The sequence below is a fragment of the Oryctolagus cuniculus genome, chromosome 1 (genome assembly GCF_964237555.1).
Source record: "Oryctolagus cuniculus chromosome 1, mOryCun1.1, whole genome shotgun sequence".
Lineage (NCBI taxonomy): Eukaryota > Metazoa > Chordata > Mammalia > Lagomorpha > Leporidae > Oryctolagus > Oryctolagus cuniculus.
The window spans coordinates 163,448,803-163,462,445 of record NC_091432.1 but is presented as its reverse complement, the minus strand read 5'-3'; the positions used below and the strand labels follow the sequence as shown (position 1 = coordinate 163,462,445).

The window sequence follows — 13,643 nt, the reverse complement described above, 5'->3', positions numbered from 1 at the left end:
TTTTACTGATTATTTTTTTCTTCTTTCATTATCCAGGTCACTTGAAGGCTCAGGCTGATTCTTCACTTTTGGCAAACTTTCTTCTCATAAAAGATCCATGTGGTCTCATATCTTAAAAGTACACAAGTCTTTCCAGGGATGACGACTCATCAAAAGCAGGGAGCCTGTGCACTCCAAGTGCTCCACGGTGGGATCTCAACCACTGCAGACGTGGAAAAATATCTGGAAAAACTGAGAGGTGGAACCCATCCAAAATCAGAACTAGGAACAGGGTTCCAAAGTTCAAGCCACTGGCCACATCCAGGTTTTTGGGCAAGTGCACTGGAAGAGGAGAGTGGTGAACACAGGGACTAAGGAAACCTCAGGAGACTCTCATCATCGTGTGTTGAAAGCCTACTGCCCTCTTTCGTCAGAGAAACATCTGCAAGCTGCATGTTAATCTGCTTTACTGATACAACTCACTACAGATGGAGAAGGAAACAGTTTTAAAACTGTCCCAGCCCTGGTTTGCCAATGGCTTGGTTGGGTGAGGAAATCTGGTGTGAACAATACCTGCAAACAGTGTCATGGCCTCATGGTCTCACCTTGGATCTGCCTCATTCTGCCCCAAAAGGGATTCCAAACATTGCCTCTCACACCCTCATCCCAGCGAGCTCAAGAGCACATTAGTACACAGAAGGCCAGAGAAGTCTTTCAGGAAGGGATGAATGGCACGGTATTTCTCTGCCTGTCTGCATCAGTCACAGAGGACACTACGGATCTCAAAGACATGACTTGAGCCTGTCCTGCTTTTGGTGGCATACAGGTGTCAAGGTTCCAGGGACTAGTAGAGAACTGAAGAGTAAACCGTACCACAGAGAATTGCTGGGAATATTTCAGTGGCATTCAACAGCTGTCCTGTCTCTAGTCAGAAGAGTCTGGCAAAACTATCCCCAAGTCTCAGGAGCTTTAAATAATGAGACTAATTTTTCAGTCACACCCTTGCCATTTATGTGTCTACAGGAGAGCTCTGCTCAACATGGCCATCAGACCCCAAGGTGTATGGTTAAGCTTTATGAGTCAACTTGACAGGGTTGCCCAGAGAGCTTGATAAAATGTTCTTTCTGGGTGTGTCTGGGAGGGTGTTTCAGACAGACTACCATTTGAAACAACAGGCTGAGTAACGATGATCACCCTCACTAACCTTGGCAGGCACCATCCAGTTCACTGAAGGCATGAAAAGAACAGAAAGGTGGAGGAAGGGCAAGTTCACTCCCTCTGAATGGGACACCCATCTTCTGCCCTGAGAACGGGCACTCCTGGTTTCCTGGTTTTCTGATTCAGAGGGACCTACACTATAAGCCCCCTTGGTGTTCTGGTCTCAGAGCCATGCTGCATTACACCTTGGAATACCCAACTTCTTTGCATGCAGAAGACAGATTGTGGGGCTTCGCACTCTCCATAATCACATGAGACAATTCTAGTAAGACTCACAGACACACAAGAGTACTTCATCAAGTTTGTGGAAAACAGAATGAAAAGAAAAGCCTATGTGATGCAAACAATTCCAAAATCCATGCATCTGAGTGATCTTCAAAAAGTTCATGGAAAATGTGTGTTATGATATGCATGATACATGGGGCTCTGCATACACAATCAAGGATTCTCAAGGTAGCACTTTGAGATCTTTATCAATAAATTAGCAAGTCTTTATCTTGATGCAACAGAATAAACTCATCATCTAATTCTATTTTTTCCACAAATTTTTGGAAGTGTATGTTTGTGTACCTTTCTGGAGAAACCTCAAATACCAGGATGACAAGGAAGCCACCATCTCCAAACCTGTCCATCACCAAATGGAAAAGCAGGCACTGGCCCTTAAAGATACCCATTCCATCAGCCAAAGGGGACCTGTGGCCACATAAAACTGGGACAAGTTTATATATATTCATCTCCTTAGCCTCCTATAACAAGTTACAAATATAGTGGTTTAAAACAACACAGGTATATTTATTCACAGTTCTGGAGCCCAGAAACCCAAAGCCTGGTACACTTGGCTGACACCAGCATGTGACAGGGCCATGCTCCACTTGAGAGCTCCAGAAGAGAATCCTTTCCTTGTCTCTCCAAGATTCTGGTGGCTTATGCCCACCTCACCTCATCTTCAAGGCCAGCATCCTCAAATCCTTCTCTGCTCTGTCTTCTCATGGTCTCCTCTGCATGAGTCAAATCTTTCTCTGCCGCTCTTACATGCTCACAGGTGATTGCATTTAAGGTCTGTCATGCTGCAGGAGCCTGAAGCCCAAGAGGTCTCACTCATAATGTTAGTTAATTCCAAAGAAATTACCCAAAAGTCCAACTGGCAGAGGCAATTACTTGAGAAAGGGAAGTGAGCACCAGTGACTACCAGTCAGTTGATTGGAATATCAATAATCTACATTGTCTGGCCAGAGTACCCCATGTTAAATATTACCTGAGGAACACAATCATAGTTGGTTCCAGAAGTCTAGGTATCAAAGACGCAAGCTGCAGCTGTATTCAGCATACCTTTACCCTCCCCACTAGATTCTACTTAAGATGTTTACCCTTTGCATGAGTTGTGGGGGGGGTGGGTACAGGGATGCCTATCCCAGAAGCTACCCCCACAGCACAGAATGTTCTTTCTCACAGGAGAGGGGAGCATCAAAAGCCTTCCCTACAGGGACCACCCAAACAATCCAAGATGTCCCTACACAGATATGCCTAATCACAATTTCAAAAACCTTCCAGCTCACTAGGCTAATCCTCCGCCTAGCGGCGCCGGCACACCAGGTTCTAGTCCCGGTCGGGGCGCCGGATTCTGTCCCGGTTGCCCCTCTTCCAGGCCAGTCCTCTGCTGTGGCCAGGGAGTGCAGTGGAGGATGGCCCAGGTGCTTGGGCCCTGCACCCCATGGGAGACCAGGAAAAGCACCTGGCTCCTGGCTCCTGCCATCGGATCAGCGCGGTGCGCCGGCCGCAGCGCGCCAGCCACGGCGGCCATTGGAGGGTGAACCAACGGCAAAGGAAGACCTTTCTCTCTGTCTCTCTCTCTCACTGTCCACTCTGCCTGTAAAAAAAAAAAAAAAAAAACTTCCAAATAAGGCAGAAATCACAGTTCCAGGGACTAGGTAGGACCTGGTATCTTCAGGGGCCACTATTCAGCCTTAGGAAAGAGAATGGGAATGCTGTTGTTACTAACCGTAATAACAATCTCCATATCGTAGTACAGCCTTGCCTCCCAGCACTTCTCAACTAAGGTTGAGAATCCTCAGCCTGTCTATAGTCTAGTATTCATTTCTTCTCAGATACAGCCAGAAATACACAGAGAGGAACTCAAGAACCTACTTGTATAACTATCTCCTCTTTTTTTTTTTTTTTTTTTTTGACAGGCAGAGTGGACAGTGAGAGAGAGAGAGAGGGAAAGGTCTTCCTTTGCCGTTGGTTCACCCTCCAATGGCCGCCGCTGCAGCCGGCGCACCGCGCTGATCCGATGGCAGGAGCCAGGATCCAGGTACTTTTCCTGGTCTCCCATGGGGTGCAGGGCCCAAGCACCTGGGCCATCCTCCACTGCACTCCCTGGCCATAGCAGAGAGCTGGCCTGGAAGAGGGGCAACCGGGACAGAATCCGGCGCCCCGACTGGGACTAGAACCCGGTGTGCCGGCGCCGCAAGGTGGAGGATTAGCCTATTGAGCCACAGCGCCGGCTTCTCCTCTTTTTTTAAAAGATTTATTTATTTGTTTGAAAGTCAGAGTTACACAGAGATAGAAAGAGAGGCAGAGAAAGAGTCAGGTCCTCTATCCATTGGTTCACTCCTCAATTGGCTGCAATGGTCAGAGCTGCACCAATCCAAAGCCAGGAGCCAGGAGCTTCTTCTGGGTCTCCCATACAGATGCAGGGGCTCAAGGACTTGGGCCACCTTCTACTGCTTTCCCAGGCCATAGCAGAGAGCTGGATTGGAAGTGGAGCAGCCAGGACTTGAACCAGCGCCCATATGCGATGCCAGCACTGCAGGCGGCAGCTTAATCCTCTACACCACAGCACCAGCCCCAACTGTCTCCTTTAACAACTGAATAAACTGGGTCTCACAAAATGTCACAAATCCAGGGTCAGATATTTGGTCTGAGATGGAAATAGGTTACCAGGTTTATAGGGGAGCCACTAAATACTACACCATACTCCTTACTAGCTGGCTGGTTAGCCATTTGGGAGATAATCCCTTTTTTTCCTTCTAATGCATGTATTCCATAGCAACATCCACCTCAAGCCATATCACCCCGTCCCTGAACACTGTCTTAGAAATTGTCAGCACGTGATATTCTGTATGTTTACTGGGTTGTTTATGGTCTGTTCCTCTCCACCAGGATGTAAACCCCACAATGGAAAAATGCTGCTTTACTCTTTGCAGTGGTTAGCACAGGCCTGGCATTTACCCTATGTGACATGAATGAATAAATGAATCTTGAAAATTAACTTCCCTTCCTAATAGTTTATATACAAATTACAAAATTCTATAAACTATTATTTACAAATTCTGCCATGATGACAATATGTTCTAGATTATTACAAAGGATTATGTTTTAAACTCATTATGAGTGCAATTCCAATTTTGTAAAAATTTTGTATTATTATGTAGTGTTTTCTATTGTTTCTATTTGTTATAAACAAATTACCAACTTACAACAAAAATAGCCGGCGCCGTGGCTCAATAGGCTAATCCTCCACCTTGCGGCGCCGGCACACCGGGTTCTAGTCCCAGTCGGGGCGCCGGATTCTGTCCCAGTTGCCCCTCTTCCAGGCCAGCTCTCTGCTATGGCCAGGGAGTGCAGTGGAGGATGGCCCAGGTGCTTGGGCCCTGCACCCCATGGGAGACCAGGAAAAGTACCTGGATCCTGGCTCCTGCCATCGGATCAGCGCGGTGCGCCGGCTGCAGCGGCGGCCATTGGAGGGTGAACCAACGGCAAAAGGAAGACCTTTCTCTCTCTGTCTCTCTCTCTCACTGTCCACTCTGCCTGTCAAAAATAAAAAAAAAATAAAAAAAATATACAAACTTAATTAACAACACATCCAATACCACAAAAATACCTTGGCTACATGTAGACAAAAATCAAGAATGACTTTATTTATACAACTAGCATCATTTTTTTAACCAATTTTGGTTTGAGGGATTTTTTTCCCCAATTCTTCTCTATAACCGCTACTTCAGATATTTACAACCAAAGGAAAATTCTCCCCTTTAACTCTCCTGTTCAACCTTTGATTTGAATAATAATTCTAACAAGTAGCTGTAGATATGAACTTCTATACCAAGTTCCATTTGATGATGGTGAAACAGAACCAAACAGGCTAATGACTGTGTATATTCTACCATGTCTGAAAATTAGCAAAAACTAAATTTTTAGTATACATTGTTTTAAATAAAGAAAGTCTATATATCTCCAGTTTTAGAGATGTCCAGTAAAAAACGAATAACTTAAGTGAAATCAATGGAAAAACTCCCTATAACGGGGTGGAATAATTATAAGATAGTTAGGCTTTCATAGGCTTTAAAATCTTTTTTATTTATTTATTTATTTGACAGGTAGAATTACAGACAGAGACAGATACAAAGACAGACAAAAAGGTCTCCCTTCCATTGGTTCACTACCTAAATGGCCGCAACGGACAGAGCTGCGTCGATCCAAAGCCAGAAGTCAGGCGCTTCCTCCTGGTCTCCCATTTGGGTACAGGAGCCCAAGCATTTAGGCCATCCTCCACTGCCTTCCCAGGCCATAACAGAGAACTGGACTGGAAAAGGAGCAACCAGGGCTAGAACCGGCACCCATATGGGATGCTGGTGCCACAGGCAGAGGATTAACCCAATGTACCATGATGCCATCCCCCATAGGCTTTAAAATCTAAAGTGAAATATTAGCCAAGATAGATTTATAGGAACTAGTAAGATGATGGACGTCAAGTATTTTACAACTATGAATCTACTATCCTTAACCTGAACTTTCCATTGTTAACTTGAATAAAAATGATTCAAGCGTACACTCTCTATTCCCACCATTCTGGATGCCCTCCAGTGCTCCAATGTATCCTGTATGTGCTTTCTTCTCAATCTTCAAGTATGTTATTCCTTTCCCCTGGACACTCTCTCCCAAAAAAGCCTGGATCTACCTCCAACACTCTCTCAGTACCTCAAATGCAAAATGGGCATATTAACATTTCCTACTCATATAAGGCTATAAGACAGCAGAAATGAGCCAATAATGCACATACTTAGTCCAGTGTTGGGGACATGGTGAACACTGAACAAAATGAGAATACTTAGAAATCATTATTTGGGGCATTTGGTAGGTCAATAGGGACATGTGTTTAATTCATTTAAGGTATTAACACTGCTAAAACAAACACTATGTGTCCTGTACTCAAGCATTTACAAAGTGTAGCACAACCCAGAACAGAAGTACATGGAATGAAAAGCATTTAATTAGGTAATTCTGAACTTACTACAACTCCAGGGGCTCCCTCTTCTTTGCCCCAGAAAGAAAATGAATGTATTCAAAATACAGCTACTGAACAGCTACCACATGCCAGGACCTAGCTGAAATCTAGAAACGTGAAGTCAAACAAACTAAAAATCCCTGCCTTGATGGAGCTTATGATCTAAAGGGCATAGGCATACAATAAAGAAAATGAATCAAGATTTGCCTATAAGATTTTGCTAAGCACTATGGAGAAAAAATTAGCAAGGCAAGTGTTTCAAGCAGTCCAATAAAGGAGTAACAATTTTAAATAGAGCTTTTAAGGTAAGATTAAGTGTAAAGGTAATATTTGATCAATGACTTGAAAGAGAAAGAGGAAGCGAACATGATTTGTGCATTTGAAATTTGAGGACTCTCAGCAGAATAAGCAACTAGTACAAAGGCCCTGAGGCAGCAGTGTGTTTATTGGTTCAAAGGACAAGCAACAAGAGTAGTTTGCTGCAGTATAGTGAGCCAACAAAGGGGTAAAGGGGCCAGATCACAGAGGACTTTGTAAACTATGTAAGTACATTGGCTTTTACCCTAGGCAACATGGGAAGCCACTTCAGAGCTCTGAGCAGAGAATGAGATTGGACTTACAGGGTGGTGCTGTGAAAATATGATTTTATACATTCAAAACCCTAAAGACTCCAACAAAAAACTATTAGAACTAATAAAAGTCTGGATACAATCATACACTAACAATGAACTATCATCCCAAAATCAAGACAACAATCTCATTTACAATAACTACAAAAATTAAAATACTTAGGGATAAATTTAACCAAGGAGGTAAAAGGTATTAAAAATTATAAAACACTAATGAAAGAAATCAAAGATACAAAAAAAATGGAAAAATACCTTGTGTTCATGGACTGGAAGAATTAATACTGTTAAAATGTCCATACTTGGGGCCAGTACTGTGGTGCAGTGGGTTAAAGCCCCAGCCTATAGCGCCGGAACTCCATATGGGTGCCAGTTCGAGACCCAGCTGCTTCTCTTCTCTTCCAGCTCTCTGCTATGGCCTGGGAAGAAGCTTCTGGCTCCTGGCTTCAGATCAGCTCAGCTCTAGCCACTGTGGTCATTTGGGGAGTGAATCAGTGGAATGGATCTCTCTCTCTCTCTCTCTCTGGCTCTACCTCTCTCTGTAACTCTTTCAAATAAATAAAATAATTCTTTGAAAAAAATGCCCATAGTACCCTAAATGATCACAGATTAAATGCAATCTCTAAAATTCAAATGACATTTTTAACACAAATAGAAAAAACAATTCTAAAATTTATATGAAACCCCAAAAGACCATGAATGGCCAAAGCAATTTTTTTAAATTTTATTTATTTGACAAGTAGAGTTATATACAGTAAGAGAGACAGACAGAAAGTTCTTCCTTCCATTGGTTTACCCCCACTAAATGGCCACCACAGCTGGCACTGCACCTGATCTGAAGCCAGGAGCCAGGAGCCTCCTCCTGGTCTCCCATGTGGGTTCAGGGACCCAAGCACTTGGGCCATCTTCCACTGCCTTCCTGGGCCACAGCAGAGAGCTAGAACCAGCACCCATATGGGATGCTGGCGCCACAGGTGGAGGATTAACCAAGTGAGCCACGGCCCGGCCCCAAGGCCAAAGTAATCTTTAACAAAAAGAACAAAGCTAGAAGCCAGCACCGCAGCTCAATAAGCTAATCCTCCGCCTTGTGGTGCCGGCACACTGGGTTCTAGTCCTGGTCGGGGCGCCAGATTCTGTCCCAGTTGCTCCTCTTCCAGTCAAGCTTTCTGCTGTGGCCCAGGAAGGCAGTGGAGGATGGCTCAAGTCCTTAGGCCCTGCACCCGCATGGGAGACCAGGAGAAGCACCTGGCTCCTGGCTTCGGATCAGCGTGGTGCACTGGCCACAGCATGCCAGCCACAGCGGACATTGGTGGGGTGAACCAATAGAAAAGGAAGATCTTTCTCTCTGTCTCTCTCTTTCACTGTACACTCTGCCTGTGGGAAAAAAAAAAAAAAAAAAGCTAGAGGCGTCATAGTACCTGACTTGAAAACGTACTGCAAAGCTACAGTAAAGAAGACAGCATGGCACTAGCATAAACCAGACATATCAACCAATGGAACAGTCCAGAAATCAAAAATGAATCCACACATTAATGGCCAACTGATTTTTGACAAAGATGTCAAGCAAACACAATGGAAAAAAATACTCTCTTTAATAAGTAGTGTTGCAGAAACTAGATATCCACATGCAAACAAATGAAGTAAGAGCCGTCTCACAAAATATACAGAAATCAACTCAAAATGGAGTCATGATTTAAACACAATAGCTAAACTGTAAAAGTACTAGAAGAAACATGAGGAAATGTTATTACATGGGTCTGGGCAATGATTTTTTTTTATAAGATTTCAAAAGCACAGGTAACAAAAGCAAAATAGACAAATGAGACAACATCAAACTAAAAATCACCTGCACAACAAAGGAAACAATCGAAAGAGTAAGTAACAACCGAAATGGGAGAAATTATTTGCAAACCACAGACAACTCAGTAGCAAAAAAACAATAACCCAATTTTGAAATCGACAAAGGAGTTGAAACGACATTCTCAAGACATACAAATGACCAACAAGTATATGAAAGGATGCTCAACATCACTGATCATCAGGGAAATGCAAATTAAAATCATTGGGGATATCACCTCACAACAATTAGAATGACTGTTTTTTCAAAAAGATGAAAGGCAGGGCTGTCACCCCTTGGCACAGTAGGTTAATTCTCCACCTGAGGTGCTGGCATCCCATATGGCCACCAGTTTGAGTCCTGGCTGCTTCACTTCCAATCCAGCTCTCTGCTGTGGCCTGCAAAATCAGTGGAAAATGGCCCAAGTCCTTGGGCCCCTGCACCCACATGTGAGACCAGGAAGAAGCTCCTGCCTCCTGGCTTCTAATGGGCACAGCTCCAGCTGTTGCGGCCATTTGGGGAGTAAGCCAATGGAAGGAAGACCTTTCTCTCTGTCTCTCCCTCTCACTGTCTATAATTCTACCTCTCAAATAATAAAATAAATAAAATCTTTGAAAAAAAGAAAAAAGATGAAAGGTAACAAATGACACTGTAGGCAAAGGAGAAACTTGAATACTATTGGAAGGAATATAAATTAGCACAGCCTTTGTGGAAAACAGCATGGAAGTTCCTCAAAAAGTTAAACAGAATTATCATGTAATCCAGCAATCTCATTACTGGTTACACATGCAGGGAAATGAAAACAATATGTCAAAGACATATTTGCACTCCCATGTTCTCTTCAGCTTTATTCACAATATCCACTATGTGGAATCCACCTAAGTCTCCATTAACATATGATGAACAAAATGTGGTTCATGTATACAGTAGCACTCATCCATAAAAGAGAAGGACATCTTCGCATCTCCAATAATCTAGATGAACCCAGAGGATACTCTGGTAATTAATGTAAGTAAGGCATGGAAAGATGCATACCACATGATCTCATACGTATATGAAATCCCACAAAATTGAATTCATGGAAACAGAGATTAGAAAGGTGGTTATCAGGGGTTGGGAATGGAGTGGAAGTCTTGTAGGGTTAGGGAGATGTTGATCAAAGAACATAAAATTTCAGTGAGATGGCAGGTACAAGTCCAAGACTCCATTCTACAATATCATGATTACTGCTAATAACAAGGTACTGTAGTCTTGAAAATAACTAAGAGAGTAGATTTTTAATGTGTTCAGCACAAAAAAGGTGATACATATGTGAGATGATGTGTATGCTAACCAGTTCAGTTTAACTACCCCACAATGTGTATCTATTTCAAAATATGCTGTACATGACAATGAAATAAAATTTTTGTCAATTAAAAATAAAACAGTAAGTTGGGAAGAGTGTCATGTGGAATGGACCTACTAACTTCCAGCTGTCTCAGTAGCCCAGAAGCTTATGAATATACAGCCAGCCTATGGACTGAAGTGAGTTTACCCAAAAGTCATATACTTAAGTCCTAACCTACAACATGATATTTGTGGATTGGGCCTTTAGGATACAATTAGAGTCAAATGAGGCTGTGAGTCCGAGGCACACGTTATGGGATTTGTGTCCTTATGAGAAGATGAAGAAGTTTCTCTCTTTTTCTCCCCAGTCCTAACAGAAGACACAGCTAGAAGGTGGCTGTCGCCCAAACAGGAAGGGAGGGTCATCACAGTATCCTAACCACAGTGTCACCCTCACCTCTAACTTTCAGCCTTCAGAACTATAAGAGATGAATGCCTGCTGGATGAACCAACAAGTCTGCGGTATGTTGTGACAGTACCCCCAAGAAGACTAAGACACAGTCCTTGCCAGGATGCATACCTTTTCATCTTCCTCAAATGGAAAATGCCAGAGAGACACAGAGGACTCCAACCACAGGAAGGCCAGGACCTTTCTGGGCTCAGATGGAAAAAGTAACCTCAGGCTGTGCCCTTGGGACAAGTGACTCATCTGCCACATGTGTGCCTCAACTCCTTCCAAATGGGAATTTAAAATAAACTAAAATATGCCTTGAATGTCTGCCATGTGCCTGCAAGACACTGTAGCTCACTGAGAGGGGGAACAAGTGGCCCAAAAACTATTCCTGAAAGTTCTCAAGACCTCATTACCAGTCATAGACAGGATCAAAGGAAATCTCAATTTTGAAAGGTGATGGGGTTGATTGCTCCTAGTTGACTCCAGGTATGCAAGAAGTATTACAGGTTTCACTAAAGTAACAGAATATTAAACATTTCCATTCATCCTTTGGGCAAACACTTGCTCTATGTCAGATAGCAAATTAATTGATTTAACAAACCATGAAGGGAAGTGCCTTCATCATAAAGAAAACAAATCAATTTAATATTTTACCTTCTATTCTCATCTCTAAATTTCTTCAGTGTAATTTTTCACGAAGGAAAAGGAATTAAGATGATGCTAAAACGTGTATTTCTTTATGTCTAAAACCAAGTAGGAGTGTTTTATGCAACAGTACCAAAGATCAAAGGTATTTTAAGCCTTATATTGCTATGTGACCAGAATGTGTCTGTCACATACATATCTCCATTTGATGGCCTTCGTTAACCCTTCATGATCTTTCATTTTCAATATTCGAGTGATGTTAGGACCCTACTGTGGGCACCATCCGTGAGGAACATATCTGAAATTCTAACATGTTTCTGTGAGTTCATTATATGTTATTCTCATGCATACTGATGCCTTCAAAGAGGATTTCAAGCTAAGGGCCCTCTCCTTAAATGAATTACATGACAAAAATATATATTCTAAAATTAAAGCCAAGTTTGAGAACTAGCACTCTTTATGAGTGATCCTTAAACATATGTATATATCAGAATTATCTGAAGGGCATAGTAAAGTTACAGATGCCCAGGCCCTGTACTTTTTCAATGAGCCAAATGATTCTGGTAACCACAGTAGAGAATCACTATTCTAGGGTACATTCTGTTCCTAAAACAAAGAAAAAGACTCTTGTTTATAGGTGAAGATGCCACTCCCCAGCTTCGTCTGTCAGGAAACCTCAAGATTATCTGGGGAACAAAGATTCAGGTCAGTGATCTACATGAGGGCTGAAAATTGCTGAAAATAGCAACTCTTGATTTTGCCAATTTTGGGTTCAATTATCATATAATGCTTTTCTCAAATAGATTCTCAGAGCCAGAAATGGTCTCTAAGATTATGAAGCCCAATGGATTTTAATAAAAGAAAAACGGAATCCCAGATTCTACATGGTGCTTGGGGCACATTAGATACTATTAGTTTTAATCAGAATTAGCACCCATGTCTGTCACACTCTATATGTCACAGCCCTAAAAAATCTGCAAAGCACCTAAACTAAAGTTGTTCATCACCACAACCTCTACAGAAGAGTTTCTCATTCTTGGCTCTATTAACCTGTGTCTCTGCTGGGGGCCAGGAAGAATGTCCTGTCCCATGCACTTCTGGTAACATTCCAGGCTCCACCCACTAGAAGCCAGCAAGAAACCCCACACAGCTGTGACAACCAAAAATATCTCCAACCACTACCAAATGTCTCCTATAGGTCCAAAGTGACCCCCAGTTGAGGTTGACTACTTCCAAGTACACCACAGTAGCACACAATCAAGCTCAGGTGAACAAGCAACTAGCCCAAGGACACAAGAGCTAGTAACTGGCAGAACTCAGGAGTGGGAGTAGAGAAACAGGACAAAGACAGGCAAAAAATACACACACAAACAAATATACAGGGCTTAAAATTTCAAGGGAAATGTGTATTATAAAAAAAGACTATGCATGACTTTCAAAATGTTTTCCACCAAAATAAACTTACCTCTTAATTCCATTTTTGTATGAACTTTCTAAAGTGGATTTTCCATATCCCCCTCTGCTGAGTGAATGTACGTTTCACATCATTCTTATTCCTTTCTAGGAAAAGAAAAAGAGATGCAAACAAGAGCTTGAAAAGCTTGAGGCCAACTGTTTCAAAGATGCTACTCACAATATATTTATCAATATTTTTTATCACAAGATACGGAAAGTGTAAGTTTACTGTAATTATTTTCAGATGAGGCCATTTGAAGGTAAATATCCCAGGGAGTATTTTGTATACATCCTTGAGTTAATCCTATGCCAGCACATACGGAAGGCAAATTCTCTCCAATGCATAGTTGCCACCCAGGGAAACTAGGACCGATTCAGTTGGTGCACTGGAGACATGAGAATTGCTTCTCAAACAAATGGCCCATCATTTCACTAAAAAGTGTTTACAAACGTTTGGCTCGACTATTCACACTGAGATAGTTAGCAATTATTTTAACTTCCAGTATTTTAAAGAACTAGTAATGGTATTATGAGTGTGGACAAGAAAGTTAAAACAAAGAAAATGGAAACAAGAGAGTTGACTTAGTCAAGGTGAATGATGTTATCTTAAATAAAAAGCTAACATGGTCTGCCCAATGGAAACGGAAGAGGTGTTGGGTTACCTACGCTGTGGCATTGGCCATGACCCACAGGGAGACATTTCCATACGGGTCATGGCCTGATGTTGCTGAAAAATCTCTCGTATCTCCTTTCTCTCATTCTTTTTCTATGTGCTATTTTAGCAATTTCTATAAAAGTTCAAAGACACCCAGTGGC

General features: G+C 42.4%; 1 protein-coding gene across 14 annotated transcripts in view; it reads right to left on the bottom strand.

The window, feature by feature from the left end:
• Nucleotides 1-13,643, bottom strand: part of LOC138844174 (uncharacterized) — a 411,900-nt gene that overhangs the window by 209,992 nt on the left and 188,265 nt on the right. For 12 of the 14 annotated variants that reach the window (XR_011379722.1, XR_011379723.1, XM_070051340.1 and 9 more), the window contains one exon: nt 12,838-12,932. The exons of 1 other annotated variant lie outside the window; for it this stretch is intronic. The gene's annotated coding sequence lies outside the window, so the exon portion shown is untranslated. The remainder of the gene's footprint in view (nt 1-12,837; nt 12,933-13,643) is intronic. One more of the 14 variants, XM_070051348.1, reaches the window with a different exon arrangement.